Source organism: Engraulis encrasicolus, unplaced genomic scaffold (genome assembly GCF_034702125.1).
Source record: "Engraulis encrasicolus isolate BLACKSEA-1 unplaced genomic scaffold, IST_EnEncr_1.0 scaffold_45_np1212, whole genome shotgun sequence".
NCBI lineage: Eukaryota > Metazoa > Chordata > Actinopteri > Clupeiformes > Engraulidae > Engraulis > Engraulis encrasicolus.
The window spans coordinates 699,020-717,155 of record NW_026945764.1 but is presented as its reverse complement, the minus strand read 5'-3'; the positions used below and the strand labels follow the sequence as shown (position 1 = coordinate 717,155).

Genomic DNA, 18,136 nt, shown 5'->3' with positions numbered 1-18,136 from the left:
GACCCATTACGTCACTGACGTTGACAGTTTAAAAAAAAAAAAACGCAAACTGATTTCATTGTTTATTATTGATTCCATCACACTAAACGTGAAACGTCCAACATGAAACGACATTTTCCCTGCGGAAACGACAAAAAGAAAATGAAAATTCATGACGATGAGCGACGAGAACAGCAGTCAGCTAGGCCTAAGCAACGTAACTCCTCTCTGTTGTCACGGTTATGCTTCCACTCATTGTGATCCTTCTTCTGTGGCTAATTTCGTATGGAGCAGAAGTGTCAATGGGCTTTTGTATTGCACAACAATGCCGGGTTAAAAAGTGCCCAGGTCTTCGATACAGTCACATGTTGTAAAAAGGGGGATTAACGTTTTACTGTTGTTTTAAAAGGTAGAAGTTGTTGAGAACCACAAGCTGAGTAGCGTTTCGTTTAGCTTCTGCAATTAGTTCAACTGAATCAACAGGTAGCCTAGGCTAGAGAGAATGTGAGAGGACAGTGGGTGGTGTTGTCAACGTTTTACTGTTGTTTCGAAAGGTGTACTAGTTGAATCATAATCTGACGAGCCGTTCGTTTAGCCGATGAAACGTCAGTGCAGTCGAAGCAACGAAGGAGGGAGTGTGTGAGGGAGAAGCGGTGCCCTTTCTGTGTGTGTGAGTTTGCGCGCGCTGTTGTATGCGTGGCTGCCTCTCGATTCTTTAGAAACAACTATCAACATACACAGACATTGATTTTGGTTTTGACAGGCGCTTAAGATTTTTGATAAGACGTCCGTGCAGTCTAAGCAATGGAGGAGGAGGGAGTGAGACAGAGAAGGAGTGCCGTGCGTGTGTGTGTGTGTGTGTGTGTGTGTGATAACAATAGCAAGGGGGCGTGGCTTGCTTGGATAGACTAATAAATCCAGACCTTTGGTGAATGACTGAAACTTGTGACGAAGGTGAATCCCAATAAATAGTGAACACAACATTATTCACAATAATGTGTGATAACATTCATAATGACATGTTATATAGCTAAATAATATATTTTACATATGAGTTTCTTATCATAGGCCTATTCATTTATTTTTTAAATAACGTTTTAGACCAGATTAATAAAGGCAAGCTACTAGGGGGCAGGCTACACAATTTGATGGAGCTAAATTAATTGAAGCCTTAGTTATATTTTACAGGCGCTATGCTTAAGCTTCTGACCAGCTCAGACTCCAGTCAGTCAGCCAGTGGAGGGCCAGCACAATGTTCAGGTATTATACAGCTGAGCCACGTAGTCGCATGTTCAGCACAGCCACCGTTGTCTACATGTTCACAGTCTGTTATGACATTATTGATGTTGTTGTATCAAGAGCGCAGAAAGGGAGACTTTTTAATTACGCTTGATTTGAGTCAAATTTTGTGTCTGGTTCGTGTTTTGCGGGGGGTGGGGGGGGGGGGGGTGGCTGCACGCTTTATGGGGGCCCCTTGGCATATTTTTGCCTAGGGCCCCATGGAGGTCAGAACCGGCTCTGTTGAAATGACACATAAATCCTGCCTAATAGTACACCTTAGGGCCAAAACATACCAAGGCGGAACGGAACCGGAACGGAACCGGCACGGGACGAACGCGGTCTTTCTGCTTAGTTTCGACCGGCGTGTTTTTCTCTGCCTTTCACACTGACAGCGTCGGCGTGCGCGGCCAGTCCGGTTCAAAACCCTCCCCACAGCTAAAGCTAGCATGCTACTTTGCCGTTCATTTGAATGAGACACCGCCGGTCGCCAGCGTGAAAAATAAGCTCGATTTCTATTATCTAAATGCAGCGCGGCGCGGAGCCGGCTCCCGCGCCGCTGACGCCCGACTACCGCCGGTTGGTGTGTAAGGACAGATAGGTTTCAATGTATTTTCACCGACGCCGGTAAAAAACGCGGCCGTTCCGTGACGCTTTACCGCCTTGGTGTGTAAGACCCCTTACTGCATCAAAACACCAAATAAGGTGTACTCACGTTTCTGGACACAAGCACACAAGAAAGACACAAGATAACTAAACAAGATGTGAATATCTGAACACCATGTGAGTAAATTTGAGGATAATTTTCCCAGACCTCTCGCGGCCCACCTGCAATGCCGCCATGGCCCACAATTTAAGAATCGCTGGTGTACAGCATGTACTGTATTTGGTAAAGGGATGGGGTTTGATCTAGAGACCGACCGACCGATCGGCCGGCCGGCCGATTTAATTGGCCGATTTTTGCTATTTTTTAATTAGTCGGCATCGGCCGATTTTCTCATTTGGTTGCGCCGATTTTAAGGTTGAGGTCAAATGCTTAAAAAGAATGAAAAACGAATGAAATAACAGTCGAGTGGCTCCCCCAGCTGTGATCCTGTCCCCATAGTTCACTTCAGGGAGCCGTTCAAAAGAACAGGCTCGTTCGTGAACGTCACACCTCTCTATCAGGCACATCAGCGGGCAGCGAGCCTCAATGCTGGTGATAACCACTGTGAAGTTTAGCTCTAAAAATACAATAGTAAATTAAAATCTAAGCGAATTTTAACAAAAAAGGATGCAAATTTGACATGTGATTGACTTTCACCTCCTGTCTATTTGTTTTCAACGGCAACGGAGTTGAGATCAAAGTTGCCAGTGTTGTGTGACCACGGGTGGCTTTTACTGACCTAAGGACTATCCCTGAAATTGAGACGCATGGATTTTATCTAGGCTATTAAATCGCCATTGCAACTTTCTGGAGTTGTTGGGAGTCTATTGAAAATATGCTTGAATCTGTGATTATGTCAAACCCAATATTGTAACAGGGTTTCCGCTACATTCATTTCACAGTGGCGGGCCGCCATGCCTCCGCTATGCCCCGCCACCCCTCGGAAAAAATCGGAGTCCTGTCAGGGTTCTAGCAAGTGCAAACTTGCGTTGGGCTACGGCCCATTACGCTATGATTTAGGACCGCTTACAGAGTAACGGCGTCCTGTCTGTATTTATTTCTACAATAAAGACAGATCAATGCCAGTAGGCTATCACCCTTCTGACAAACTTGACACTCTGTGGATTTTTGAAAGTTTTAAATCATGAGAGCTCTGTGTTAGATTTCAGCAATAGTCTATCTCTCAGCGCTATACAGGGTCGGAATAGGCACCTTGGTTGGCACGCGACGGCACGAGTTATGTCCAAAAGTAGCCTATTGTGTTTGCTAAATCACTGTAAAACTAGCTCACAATTAAAAGCAAAGAACCATTTGATTTCCTCCATTTACTTATGACCTGATGTAAAACAGGAGGAATTTTCTACCAAAGAAAGGAAATATGCCGCTTTTTAGTCATTGAGCTACTGCGTACAGTTCTGTGATCTGTCATCACGTTACGTGCGCTAATCAAAAGTATCACAGTTTAGACATGCAGATAGCTTAGGCTTATAACAACTTCGACATCTAGAACTATCCGAAGTGGCCACGCATGGTTAACAATTCTCTCGGTTAGACTTGGATGAGGTTTCTTAGCGTAAGTAGGCCCTAACGTGACAAAAGGGGAGAACCGCAACAAGACACATTGCGCTCAAAGTTTAAAGAAAGAAAAATCAGTGTGCTTTTAACGTTAAATGACATATACATATGTGGGTCTTGATATGACCGCACTCCCGGATCAATTTCTTGCAGTTTTAATACTGGGTTAGCATGGCAGACAGACAGACGTTTCGGCCTAAGCCTTCTTCAGCGTCTTTTGAGGACGCTGAAGAAGGCTTAGGCCGAAACGTCTGTCTGTCTGCCATGCTAACCCAGTATTAAAACTGCAAGAAATTGATCCGGGAGTGCGGCTTTTTTACTATACATGAACTTTGCTGTTTGCTCGCACCCAAAGACCTTGTAAGAAACTTTCCGGAGTTGAGCGCACTTTCTCTACTAAAAGGTCTTGATATGACAAAATGATGTCCATATGCTTCATCATCTTTGAAAATAACCATTCAGTAAAATGTGTTCACTCGTCCCGACTGTCCTGCTTAATTCTGTTATAGCTTCTGCAGTGCAGACATGTGTCATCCAAAAAATCCTATTATTTCCCCTTGTGTCCGTGCAAAAAGCAAAAGTGTCTCTCAAAATCTGTTTTTTATTTAACATAAAACAACGCATAAAATTACGGTACCCTTGCACATCCTTCCAGCGGTCAAGTTAAGTTTTTGACTTTCGGCGTCCCTCTTGCTGTTATCCAAAATGCGTTTTCAATTAACCCTTGAAGCGCCGCGGCAACAGGGACGTTAGGCTTCAGTATTGAATTGGGCTTTTGGGCTGAACATCTACCATTGAAAACACTGAAATATGAGAGATATACTACATTTTCACAGTCAACATGCAACATTTAAATGTAGGCTTAAAATAACTGGCTATGGTGTGATTTTGCTTAGGCTTTCCTATGTTGAATATCCAAATAGCTTATCCATTCATATTTTTCATTCATATCTTATTTTGTGCCTTTTTGTTTCATTAAACATAACTTGCAGACCTACTGCAATATAAAGAAACCTGCTGTTTCAGTGCAGTAGCATATGACTGCATTATTATTAGGTCAACTGCAGGCTATTAATGTGTTTTTGTAGGTGTGAATGCAGTTATTTACAGGAAACTGTGATACGGTTACACTCTAGGGGAAAATGTTTTCACAGAAGGGGTAGCATGGTCTTTGCATCTCTGGTTACATTATTAAGGAGAGAGTTTGGGTCGTAGGCAACTGTAAGACTATTATAACTGTAAGACAATAGTCTTACATCAACTGTAAGACTATTATAACACATTATTATATGGTGTGACGTCATCGGTCGAATGCTCCATTCATTTCAATGGGGCTCCCCAACGTTCGCACGTCTGTTATTTTTCGATAACGGACGGGATGGTCTATATCAGACCGCTGTCAATGGCAACAAGACTTTTCACTGCTCCGCTCCGCGTCGGGGTCTAAAGATTCTCTCTGTCGTGCTGCTATTCCACGGTAGCGACCTTCTCGCCGAACGTTAACCCTTACTTAGTGTGATACAACATTGGTTCTCAACCTGGGGGCCGGGCCCCCAGGGGGTCTCCTTGGTTGGCGGGGTCCTGCCACCGCCCCTTCAAGAAAATCCTGGGGGAAACCCTGTTGTAAGTTGTTATTGTTCGAATTAAGAGGGAAAACTAACTTAAAAGTCTGGCTAAAGATACTGTAAAATCACTCAGCTAGCATGCTAACGTTGTTAGCGAAATCGCAAATGTAATGATTTTAAACTGTGAACTGTAATTTTGTTCACTAACACCCTGTCAGATATCAAGATTGATCTTAGCTGAACTGGGCATGGTAATATGTGATCATTAAGAGTGGCACAATCTGTTCAATATAAGGTGAATCTTTCTTTTATTAGCACTATTTTAGCACTTCGTTTGTTGTTGTTATAGATACCCATTCATTCTTAATGGCTGAATCGGTTAGCTTGTTAGCTCCCCCATTAATTCTTAAAGGTAGGGTTGGAGATCTTTGAAAAACGGTTCCTGTGAGCTATATTTTTGAAAATACACAGCCCGCCTCTCCCTTCAGCCCTCCCCTCAAAGCCACGCCTTCAAAACACATGAACGCGCATGCAGTCTGTCAAGTGTTCGGATTATCCCGGGAACCCACGAGAGCTCACGAGGCGGGGGGCGGGCTAGAAGCCACGACAAAGCGACTAGCCAAGCTAACTTCCAGCCATGGCACTGTCTCCGGCTACGGTAAGAATGTTCAACATCACAATAAACGCACAGGCCGTCATGGTTGCCATTTCAAGAAATATTGATGACAGTAGATGTATACTAGATTAGTTATTGAACTTGACTTGATACGTGTTACTTAGATATCTCATTCTAACTTCCTAACACTGATGACAGATGCTATACTGTCATCCCTAGACAGTAGTTCTAGCCAGTAGCTACAGTACTGACACATTGATTTATTTTGACAGATGTGTACCGCAGTATACATTTTACTATTGTATTTAATATATACCCGACACCACAATCCGTAGTGTTTTAGGCTATGACTTCAGATTTCACTTGGGTTGTCGCACGCGCAGACACAGGGACAGAGGGAGTAAAGAAAAACAACCGAACTGATCAACGCTAATGAAATTGTTTTGGCTGACGATATTTTCATATGCTTTAGACCTTCCACGACCACGAGAGCTCCAGCTCTGACTTTCCTGGCCCATCACAATCATAACGACCTAACAGCCCAGTAGGACCGATGGCCAGAGATGGAGGAGGAGGAAGATAGACGCAGCAGAGGTCGGGGTATTGATTAGGGAGACTCCAACAGAATTGACGCCCTGCTAACTGTAAGGATGTACATTCATCCCTCAATAACATTGTCCTGCTGTATTCCTCCAGATGTGTAAGTATTGTAATGGATGTTATCACAACGGATGTACTCTATATCGCAACACGAGTAGGCTACACGAGTACACCTGTTGTGATAACCATTACAATATTTCTACTCCTATGAGTAGTAGTGTGATATTACATGGTTGTAGGTACACAACACCAGTGGTAGTTCAAGTACATCCATAAAAGCCCATCTACTTCATACATCTGTGTAACCCCTGGCACAACACCAGTTTGTAAGAAATTGACTGAAAACGTTGTATGCATATAATTGGCACATCTTTATTTATATACACAATAATGATTGCTTATGTCCATATTGGTCTTATTGTCAATAGAGTTATTTAGTCCCCATCATCAAATAGAAAATGCACTACATAAAATGTATTTATTGCTTTGCAGGCCTTGATTCAATCATTGAATTTGAAGCAATCCCATCGGTTACTGCAGCGTGCCCTGACCCGTGACCCCAGTTTGATGTTCGACCTGGCACATGACATCTGGTCCTCAGTCACAGCCCAGTAGCACAACCAACCTGGCGCCTCTGCGCAATCTGTAAGGAGATGCCCATGAACATTGAAAGGAAATGCTGTGGTGTTCTCAGTTTTGATAAGACTTTGGGCTGATGTAGGACCAGGTGAGAGAAACGGTCTCTTCAGGCATGCAGCCTACAGACAGTATGGGGCACTTGAACAGGGCTGACCTTGTAATACACAGTACAATACCCAGGATTAGCCAGGGTTACCCTGCTCCACTAGAGCAATATAAAAGGTTTATACAGAGTACGGTATAAAACACACAAACCGGCAGTGTGCAGACTATTTTTCATTATCTGTACATCTCACCTTTTTGGTTTGGAACCACGTTTGTCTTGTTACCATTGTTTTTTTCATACATAGAAAATAAATGCAACCTGTCAAATGTTCTTCTGATTGTGGTCTTGTGGAATATATAAATTATGTAACCATGCATTTTCAGTCAGAGAATGAATTTTAAAAAAAGCCACACAGTCAAATTGTGTCCACCAATATTTACTGTCATTGAAATGTATGGACAATTTAAACAATGTATTACACATGACACTAGATACATTACTTTATACTATATTTACAGTTGTCATTACCACACAAAAACTCTGGGAAGGTGGGTAAGTGCAGCAACTGTGAAGGGCCTAGTTTGAGGTTGGAGGCGTCTGTGCTGTAAAAAGATGAACAGAATTAGAAATCACATATCTGACAGTAGCTCCAGTGACATTTTAAATGTAAGTAACCTGGGTTGTTGGGGCAGGGACACCAAAAATAACTCCTTTATCTGGGCTCACCTGGTTGTGAGTGTCTGCGGTCAGCCATCCCTCTTAGGGTAGAAAGTCTTCTGCGCAGGACGGTGCCCTGAAGGTTGACGTTCACAGTATGCAGCCTTCATGTCCTGGAACTTTTATTGTGCAATTTTCCATATCTGTAACAAGCAATGTGTTAGACTATATTAGGGCTTCATTACATCAAATTACACAGCAGGGTTTTACAGGGTGTTGGCTACAGTCCCAGGACCTAAGTGGACTTGTGTGCCTTGCTCAAGTGCACTTCAGCTGTGGATGGAGGTGTAGGTAGGGAGAGGTAAGGATGGGATTTCAACCTGCTTCTCTCTGATCTTAGGACCACCTCTCACCATCAGGTGATGGCTGGCTGCTACCTCAAATTTCATTCATGGCCCTAGTTATGTTCTGTAATCAGCATTGTTTTGACCTTACACAAATAAATGTAAATGCATTCTGCACCATGGGGGGCTGTGAAGACCTTTGAGAATATTTGCAGAACTACATACTGAATTGAGCCATCCGCCTTTCTCTTGGTTGGTGTGTTGAGATGGTGACTGCAGTCCAGGCTTCTTGGATTGGAGGAGAAAAGCTGTGGCTTTTACTGGCATAAGTATGTGGTTGTGGAAGGACCCTGTCGGCTGTTGACCTGAGGGAAAAAAGAGCACAAATTGCATATTAGCACAGAGCCCATGCTTAGACCATAGACAGATAAATCATCTGGCACAATCTGCATGCAACCAACAGAACCTAGAAAGAGAAAGATTAGCAGCAATACACAAAGGGGACAAGTATACAAAAACATGCAAAGTGTTCTGACAAGGTGCATGGAGGTAGTCTGTGTTGATTCCAGCAACCTCAAAGACTGAAAAGTGTCCCAGTGTGTTGAATTGAAAACTTGGCGCGTGCGCGCGCACACATAGGAATATCATAATTTAGTGCAGTGTTTCTCAACAGGGGTGCCGGGGCACCCTGGGGTGCCGTAGGGCCCCCTCAGGGGTGCCGAGGAAACGTGGCTGATAAATAAATTATATAACATAAAACATATGTCAAAATTGATAAGTTAATGTTAGTCAGTGGAATCTTTGATCTGCCATTTACGCACAATAAAGTAAATATTGGTCACCCCAGCTGCAACTTTGAACGTAGGTCGTGCTACCAGGTTGTGTGTCTCCAAATGTGTTACATTCTAAGCTTGTGTGGTATCGGATGTGATGCTATATGGCTACTTGGTTTGGGGTGCCTTGACATTTTCCATGAATTGAAAGGGTGCCTCGCCTAAAAAAAGGTTGAGAAACACTGATTTAGTGTATCAATTACAACTACAGGATCTGTTCGCTTTTGTCAGATAGAACCATTGTTTTTCAAAGGCAGATCATTCCAAAAAGGATAGTAGTATCTGCAACTGGACGAAATTACACCCACAAACATGAATAAAATAAACTACCAGTGTGCGGTGATTCATTCTTCATTTACTTGGCAGCCTTGATATGTTGTGAAACAGGAGCAAGGAGCAGCTATGGAAAACACCACACCTTGGAATGGACAAAGCAGAACATTTCAATATAACCAGGGTAAAACAAATAATGTACCGGCATCTCCATGTGATCATTCAGTGTAGCCATCACAATAAAGATCTGCCGTGTAGCCGTCATGGTCATTAGGTGGTATTTATCAAATGCAAAACTACCGTCTTCTCAAAAACGACATCAGCGACTTAACAACATTACACCCACAATCATGTAAACATTTGAAAACCCAAGGCAATCTATTTTGCAATGCTGGAGCGGCGAGGTTGTGCTTGTGCTTGCTACTATTACCAGAGTCATACAACAGAGACGTACCAAAGCAAAACATGCAAACGATATATTTTTGTAAACCACTAGAAAGACATGGGCTTTGCTGGTCAAAGTAATGTGTGCGTAAACATGGTAGGTTACTTACTACGGGGTGGATCCGTATTTAGCAACTGAACGCGGATGGAGAAGGGGTGCTTCCGTCCTCCTCCCAGCTGGTTTGTCTGGTTCGTTCGCACAACTAGCAGCAAAACACACAAGAGTAACCGTCTGAGTTACACATAGCAATTCTGAAAACGTGTTCATGTGCACAGAATAAATGCCACAGGGGGGGAAAACACACAAAAATAAAGCGATTGAGGTAGCAGCTATGTTAAGCAAGGTAGCAGCTAGATATGTTGGAGCTTGAGCTAATCCTCTGACCCCTCTCAATGGATACTTGCTTAAAAAAGACACCACTGTGTCCTAAACCAATTCACAAAATATTATACAGACAAATATATTATCTCACCTCTCGATTAGAAATATGGTCACCAAAGCGTATTTGAAGCCGCTGCCGTAGCCGACATCTGTGTCCAAGAGTGTCAGGTCCCATTTCAAATTTTCAGCCCGTGTTGGAGTCTGGTCTTGCGAGTCCGATGATAATCCAAGGGAGTATGTTATCCTGACATGGTTAGTCTACTGTTCCAAAAGCCAAAGTTCTTCCTGTAGCTCTGCAAAAGCCACCAAAGTTTCCAAGTAGCTCAGCCTGCTGCTAACTCTCGTTACCTTGCTACTAGCCGAGGTCGTTCAAGTTCACGAGTCGGTGAACGCGCAGGGAGGAGGGGTGAGTGCTGGCGGTTGATGGACGTGTCAGAAACCAATAGAAGTGATGATGAGTATTACTTCTATTGGTTGCCGTTTTCTTCTGACTACGCCCTCTACACTGGACCAAAAGATTTCGTTTTTTTTCCAAACACTCTATTTCAATGGGTGCTATGGCGTCATGAGGAGTTTTTCAGATGATATGGTAAAATATGTGCCAGAAAAACATCTCCTATCCCACCTTTAATGGTTGAATCGGTTAGCTTGTTAGCTCACCGTACAGACACTGTAAATTCTTTTATTGAGTTCAGAATCGGACTTTGTTGACAATAATAACCATTACAGACATCAGCACACTACCAGAAATGTAGTATTATTTTATTTTGAAGCTTAATGTTAAAATAAAATGCTTGCGCTTGACGCTGGCTGACACACCCCTTTGTAGACTCTGGAGACGGTTCAAATCACGTTTGGTAATTGGCATAGCCTATACGTCTCTATTATGGTCAACTAACATAGAAGAGTACGCAAAAATAACAAGTGAACGTTTTAGAACAATGTCACACCATGTAGGCTACATTTGTTTTCACAATGTATACGTTTGATTTGATTGTGAATTTGAGAAAGAGCAAAAGCATTTCCTATTTCCGGTTTTCTGCACAGCATGCTGGGAGATGGAGTATTATCAGAGAGGAAGTTTTTCCTCTCTGGTATTAGTTCTATTGTTGAAACATAGGGAAAGTTTAGGCATGGCAGTTCCACAGTCAAACTGTATATCATGTATTTTGCCGTTTGGAAGTTACTATCTGAAGTTGTAACATCATAACCTGACTCTCACGCAGATGGATTGTCATCCATCTGGAATTTTGATGGTAACCTTGCTGTTCTAGCCCGTGGGTGTATTCAAAAAAAGCTCGAACGTGATTGGAGAAATTAGGTGACAGTGACGTACTACTTCAACCAGTCACATCGAAGCGGCCCGTGACGTAGTTTTCAGCGACGCGAGATAGAAGCCACAACAGAGCAGTTAGCATGTTGACAGTAGTTCCAGCCCAGCTAGCATGTTTATAGTGGATCATTGTTGGCGTTTGAACGTCCTATTATTTCCCCTTGTGTCCGTGCAAAAAGCAAAAGTGTCTCTCAAAATCTGTTTTTTATTTAACATAAAACAACGCATAAAATTACGGTACCCTTGCACATCCTTCCAGCGGTCAAGTTAAGTTTTTGACTTTCGGCGTCCCTCTTGCTGTTATCCAAAATGCGTTTTCAATTAACCCTTGAAGCGCCGCGGCAACAGGGACGTTAGGCTTCAGTATTGAATTGGGCTTTTGGGCTGAACATCTACCATTGAAAACACTGAAATATGAGAGATATACTACATTTTCACAGTCAACATGCAACATTTAAATGTAGGCTTAAAATAACTGGCTATGGTGTGATTTTGCTTAGGCTTTCCTATGTTGAATATCCAAATAGCTTATCCATTCATATTTTTCATTCATATCTTATTTTGTGCCTTTTTGTTTCATTAAACATAACTTGCAGACCTACTGCAATATAAAGAAACCTGCTGTTTCAGTGCAGTAGCATATGACTGCATTATTATTAGGTCAACTGCAGGCTATTAATGTGTTTTTGTAGGTGTGAATGCAGTTATTTACAGGAAACTGTGATACGGTTACACTCTAGGGGAAAATGTTTTCACAGAAGGGGTAGCATGGTCTTTGCATCTCTGGTTACATTATTAAGGAGAGAGTTTGGGTCGTAGGCAACTGTAAGACTATTATAACTGTAAGACAATAGTCTTACATCAACTGTAAGACTATTATAACACATTATTATATGGTGTGACGTCATCGGTCGAATGCTCCATTCATTTCAATGGGGCTCCCCAACGTTCGCACGTCTGTTATTTTTCGATAACGGACGGGATGGTCTATATCAGACCGCTGTCAATGGCAACAAGACTTTTCACTGCTCCGCTCCGCGTCGGGGTCTAAAGATTCTCTCTGTCGTGCTGCTATTCCACGGTAGCGACCTTCTCGCCGAACGTTAACCCTTACTTAGTGTGATACAACATTGGTTCTCAACCTGGGGGCCGGGCCCCCAGGGGGTCTCCTTGGTTGGCGGGGTCCTGCCACCGCCCCTTCAAGAAAATCCTGGGGGAAACCCTGTTGTAAGTTGTTATAGTTCGAATTAAGAGGGAAAACCAACTTAAAAGTCTGGCTAAAGATACTGTAAAATCGCTCAGCTAGCATGCTAACGTTGTTAGCGAAATCGCAAACGTACTGATTTTAAACTGTGAACTGTAATTTTGTTCATTAACACCCTGTCAGATATCAAGACTGATCTTAGCTGAACTGGGCATGGTAATATGTGATCATTAAGAGTGGCACAATCTGTTCAATATAAGGTGAATCTTTGTTTTATTAGCACTATTTTAGCACTTCGTTTGTTGTTGTTATAGATACCCATTCATTCTTAATGGCTGAATCGGTTAGCTTGTTAGCTCCCCCATTCATTCTTAATAGCTGAATCGGTTGGCTTGTTAGCTCCCCTTACAGTTACTGTAAATTCTTCCATGGAGTTCAGAATCGGACTTTGTTGACAATAATAGCCACTATAGACATCAGCACACTACCAGAAATGTAGTATTATTTTATTTTGAAGCTTAATGTTAAAATAAAATGCTTGTGCTTGACGCTGGCTGACACACCCCTTTGTAGACTCTGGAGACGGTTCAAATCACGTTTGGTAATTGGCATAGCCTATACGTCTCTATTATGGTCAACTAACATAGAAGAGTACGCAAAAATAACAAGTGAACGTTTTAGAACAATGTCACACCATGTAGGCTACATTTGTTTTCACAATGTATACGTTTGATTTGATTGTGAATTTGAGAAAGAGCAAAAGCATTTCCTATTTCCGGTTTTCTGCACAGCATGCTGGGAGATGGAGTATTATCAGAGAGGAAGTTTTTCCTCTCTGGTATTAGTTCTATTGTTGAAACATAGGGAAAGTTTAGGCATGGCAGTTCCACAGTCAAACTGTATATCATGTATTTTGCCGTTTGGAAGTTACTATCTGAAGTTGTAACATCATAACCTGACTCTCACGCAGATGGATTGTCATCCATCTGGAATTTTGATGGTAACCTTGCTGTTCTAGCCCGTGGGTGTATTCAAAAAAAGCTCGAACGTGATTGGAGAAATTAGGTGACAGTGACGTACTACTTCAACCAGTCACATCGAAGCGGCCCGTGACGTAGTTTTCAGCGACGCGAGATAGAAGCCACAACAGAGCAGTTAGCATGTTGACAGTAGTTCCAGCCCAGCTAGCATGTTTATAGTGGATCATTGTTGGCGTTTGAACGGCAAGCCGCCTGTGGTATGCCACCTGTGTCCAACATCGGACCACTGACGGTTACAAAACACACAAGGCATCGGTGGATTTTGGTTGGCAATCCGACATAGTGCACGAGTACTCTGCAGGGTCCAAACAGCGGCATGCTACCTGACAATCCATCTGCGTAAGAGCCAGGTTACATGCTACCAGCCCCTAGCACCAATGGAGGAGGACCGCCTACTCATTTGGTGCCAGCATCGTTTGCATCAGATAAATCACAACAAAGATATGGTAAGTTAGATGTCTTGAAATGGCTATATTTTCTTTTAGTGAACACATCATGGGCATGGGTTTGTCAGTTTCTGACGGGGTGATAAATATTGCAGACAAAATGGACGTCTGCTTGCCTGCACAACCAATGTGACATATTGATGAATAAAACTTAATCAAGTATGTGTATTTCGCTGAAAATGATTGACCAGCGATAAAATGTTATTCAGACAAAATTGCCAAGCCATATGAAAGCAATGCAGCCTCAACAGCATGCAGTTGCTACTAGCATTATTGGTTGTGTTCTGGTCACCGTTAGGCATGTCAATGTACCTATGATAATACAGTAAACCGTTTACAGTCCCATACGTTTTGTATATCCTACCATGAGAGAAATATACACCAGGATTGCATTAACTACTCCCGGTGTGCACGATTAACTTCGGGTCTGATTAACTTGGATGGCATAAAGAGCTGTTCACGTCAGAGGAGACAGGATTGGAAACTGCATTACGGTTCGACGAGAGGAGCATGCCGTCGCACGTTTGCCGTTGTTATTGTGCGCGATTGTATTCTCAAACACTTCAGCTGTGGTCAATTCAAATAGTCGATTCGTGAGTGTGCTAAGCACTTCGATAAGTTGTAGGTGACCATCCCTAGTTGATCGGACGACCCAAAGTTAATCGTGCTCACCGTCATAAGCTGGGACACACACACACACACACACGCTGTGCCATTGTTAATTGATCAATGGTGATGTCTTCTCTCTCTCTCTCTCTCCATTATTAGGTGACCCAAGACCCACGGTTATATAAGGTATGTCTGATTTATTACATCCATTGCTAGGTCAGAGGCAAAGAGTACATTACTGAAGCAAGCAAAGCCGTATTGTTAAGGGGAGTAAAACCCATTTGTTTAAACAATTAGTTTTTTTCATCGGGGTGGGGGATGTGAAATGACTGAGAACCTATTATCAAGGTAAATAGGACCCTTGCTGACCTCACCTATACCTGTGGCCTCGGAAGGTATCCAATGTTACAGGTTTGAATTCTTAGTAAGAGTAACTGAAAAGTATATGTGCTGTCCTGCACCACTATCCACCTAAACCTACATTAATTCCTCATAACATTACAGTTGACAGACGCTTTTGATCAAAGTGATGTACAAGGGCAGTAATGCAACATGTGGGTGGAAAATACTCTGTACACAGAGTAAGTAGCATACCCTGTTGTTAATGAACTTTAAGTCACCTAGAAATATTTTAAAATGTGTTGCAATCAATTACCGTGTTGTTTTTGTTCAAAACCTTGTATGTAGCCACAATTGTCACACATAACCTTCTGAAATGTTTGTCTAATATACTTCTATACTTCCTTTGTCTGTGTCTGACGCCAGGAGGTGTATGAAGAAACGACAGCATAGAGGACCCAGCACATCCCCTCACAGATTCCATGCCTTTCAAAATATTAGAACAAGATTTCAAGGCATTTTCCTTAAAGAACTTGCAACATTTCAGGAGTGCGTCACCATTTGGGTTTTCATTTTGTACAATACATCACCTAACACCAAGAACGCTACATTTTGTAAGCTATGTTTCTTGCATTGCCAGTAACCAATATTTAAAAGAAAAAAGAATGTGTATATATAAATTGATATCTTATTTGTCATTATTTACACTTTCATTACTGTACATTGAAAAAAATTAGACAGTGTTTTCTTTTCACAATAAAATTGTATTTACATATGTTCCAATTACTTGTGTACACCATTATTTACACCATTTGTTCAATATTCGATTCGATATTGTGACAAGATTCCACTTGTTTGTTCCTAATGGATGATGGTTAGATTCTGAACTAATGCTGTGTTACATGTTCCATTATGTCTATGAATCTGTCATTAGGGAGAGTCAGTCACAAAAAGCCTCGCTCACAACCAGTAGAATGAAGTACCTTAAAACCATAGGTTGTTTTGTAACTGATGTCAAATGTAAGGACTGTTGTTGACTGCTGCCTCATTAGGCTTTGTCCCAAACCCAGAGCAGACAGTCTCGTTAATGAAAGAGGCACATCTGGTATTTAAGTACACATGTTCTGTACAGCTGTCAGCAGACCATGATAACATTTCCAACTCTTCAGTAATGTCTAGATCTTGGTGGGGTAGTGTAGTGTAGATTCTATACACATGTGGTTGTACAGGCGCATTTTGAAACAGGCTCAACACAGAAGACCAAAGAAATGGAATTGTGGTAGGTGCAACACGTATGACCTGGCTGGCTCCAAACTTGTGGTGCGCATGCTCTGTGCCAGCCATTACTGAACTCACTGTCTTGTCTACCTAGAGTGTTCATTTGATGGTTTACAACAGTACAAGTGAGGGAAGAGCCTAATTCAATTTCCACTGTACATGTGTAGCAGCTGGATGACCCGGTCTGTGATGACAATCCCAGCAGACGCTGCCAACGCCATGACTTGCCTACCTGAAAACAACACACAATGTTAAAATAGAATCGGCAAACAAGGCAACTGTAATTCTAAAGACTCTATAGGCCTAGTATCTGCATTTTAATTCATACCTATTTAAGGCTAAGACCTGAACAGTAGGCTACTATTACTTAGTTTTAAATTTACTGCTGACCGAAAGGGAGACTTGGGGTCCTTGCCAGTAGCTGGTGAGTGACAGGCCTCACCCTGTTTTTATTCCAGTACCCTCTTGTGTAAATTCTGTTTCCACACGAAGTAGGTCTCTTAATCATGCAAAATCTGTGATTACTTTAGTCTTTACCATCGAAACAGGTTAACAACTAGGGCAGAAAGTGAAAAGGGGAAGCCCACAGACCTATATCAATATGTATAGGTCTGTGGGGAAGCCTTCCTGGTGAGTTTGAAGTCAGAATGTCGTCGTGAAATAAACATTCCATCTCTCACATGCCGACGTTTTGGGACATGCTGCATTGGCAGCGATCACGGGGATAGTACATTTAATTTAACACGAACTTAGCATAAACAAATTGGTCTGAATGTGACATCTTGGCATACTATTATGATCAACAGCACTCAGTCACCATAGCATGCAAGGTCTGGAAATGAGGCTTGTACAATATTGAACTACCGGCACTATCAAAAACACGTTAGAAACAACCAAGAGGTTTTCACTCACCATTTATATGTGGCATGGACCTCTCGACTAAAATCCCCACTTAAAGTTGGTCTTGTAAACAGTTGAGGACTGAACATCGCTGCGCTCTGCTCATTCTCCTTCAGTGGATCATTGGAAGAAGAGCGAGAACGTTCTTGCCACCAACTAATTCCTTGTTTTCTGTTCCTCTTTCAAATAATGAATGTTTGGTAGTTTTGATAACACTTGAAATCGCGGAGTTCATACAATATGCAGGCCGCCGTTGTTGTGCTAGCCACTGACTGTGGGGTGTGCTAGCAGCACTACAGTGTTGTCGCGCAAGATGCTATGTCATACCCGTCAACACCTCACTCCACGATGATTGACATTGACATTATCCAATGGTCGGGGCACGTTTATTTTCTACTCGAGGACTTCGGGCTCGACAAGGCTGAACCAGACCCCTGTGCGAGCTCACGAAGTGTAACGAAGATGCACGAAGCACTAGGGATCTCGCGAGAGCCAGGCTAGTAACATCATGGCACTCTGAACATATTCAAATAAATTAATAGACTAACTGACTAGGCACTACAGAGTCATTTTTATATAATAGCCTACATAATATTTCTACTAGGCCTCTCTATATTAATATTAAGTGTGTAAATAGAACATATGTTACTTTTAATTAATAAAATACATATGTTATGGATAAATAAATAAAAAATAATATTGTTTATATTCTGGTATATTTTTAGCATGCCCAATTAAGGATAATATGATAGCATATCGGCCCAAAAAATCGGTTGGTCACATCGGCCATCGGCTGACTCTGATCACTAAATATCGGCATCGGCATCGGCCATAGAAAAACCCATATCGGTCGGTCTCTAGTTTGATCTATGCAATAATGACAGGTTAGGGTTAGGGATGGGGTTTGGTCTATGCAATAATGACAGGTTAAGGTTAGGGATGGGGTTTGGTCTATGCAATAATGACAGTTAGGGTTAGGGATGGGTTAGGGTCTATGCAATGATGACAGGTTAGGGTTTATGTTGGGTTAGGGTCTATAATTAGGGTTTAAGTTGGGTTAGGGTCTATGCACATCAACTTTCTTCGATGACATGGGGAACACCTGGGGAG

The 18,136-nt window shown here is 42.2% G+C and overlaps 3 long non-coding RNA genes across 6 annotated transcripts; 2 read left to right on the top strand and 1 right to left on the bottom strand.

Annotated features, from left to right (window-relative positions):
- Window positions 1-5,456: 5,456 nt before the first annotated feature.
- On the top strand, window positions 5,457-7,177 carry LOC134444119 (uncharacterized). 2 transcript variants are annotated; one of them, XR_010033881.1, is made up of 3 exons: window positions 5,457-5,701; window positions 6,132-6,303; window positions 6,752-7,177. It is a non-coding gene; the product is annotated as an uncharacterized LOC134444119 (long non-coding RNA). The 2 variants fall into 2 exon arrangements; XR_010033880.1 differs by lacking the exon at window positions 6,752-7,177 and having other exon boundaries at window positions 6,132-6,570.
- Window positions 7,178-7,185: 8 nt separating this feature from the next.
- Window positions 7,186-9,689, bottom strand: LOC134444118 (uncharacterized). Of its 3 annotated transcripts, XR_010033879.1 has the most exons (5): window positions 9,606-9,683; window positions 9,109-9,196; window positions 8,171-8,310; window positions 7,671-7,804; window positions 7,186-7,546 (listed from the first exon to the last, which is right to left on the bottom strand). It is a non-coding gene; the product is annotated as an uncharacterized LOC134444118 (long non-coding RNA). The 3 variants fall into 3 exon arrangements; XR_010033878.1 differs by having other exon boundaries at window positions 9,109-9,689; XR_010033877.1 differs by lacking the exons at window positions 9,109-9,196; window positions 9,606-9,683 and having other exon boundaries at window positions 8,171-8,666.
- Window positions 9,690-13,694: 4,005 nt separating this feature from the next.
- LOC134444109 (uncharacterized) lies at window positions 13,695-15,372 on the top strand. Its single transcript, XR_010033875.1, has 3 exons — window positions 13,695-13,900; window positions 14,669-14,695; window positions 15,275-15,372. It is a non-coding gene; the product is annotated as an uncharacterized LOC134444109 (long non-coding RNA).
- Window positions 15,373-18,136: the final 2,764 nt, after the last annotated feature.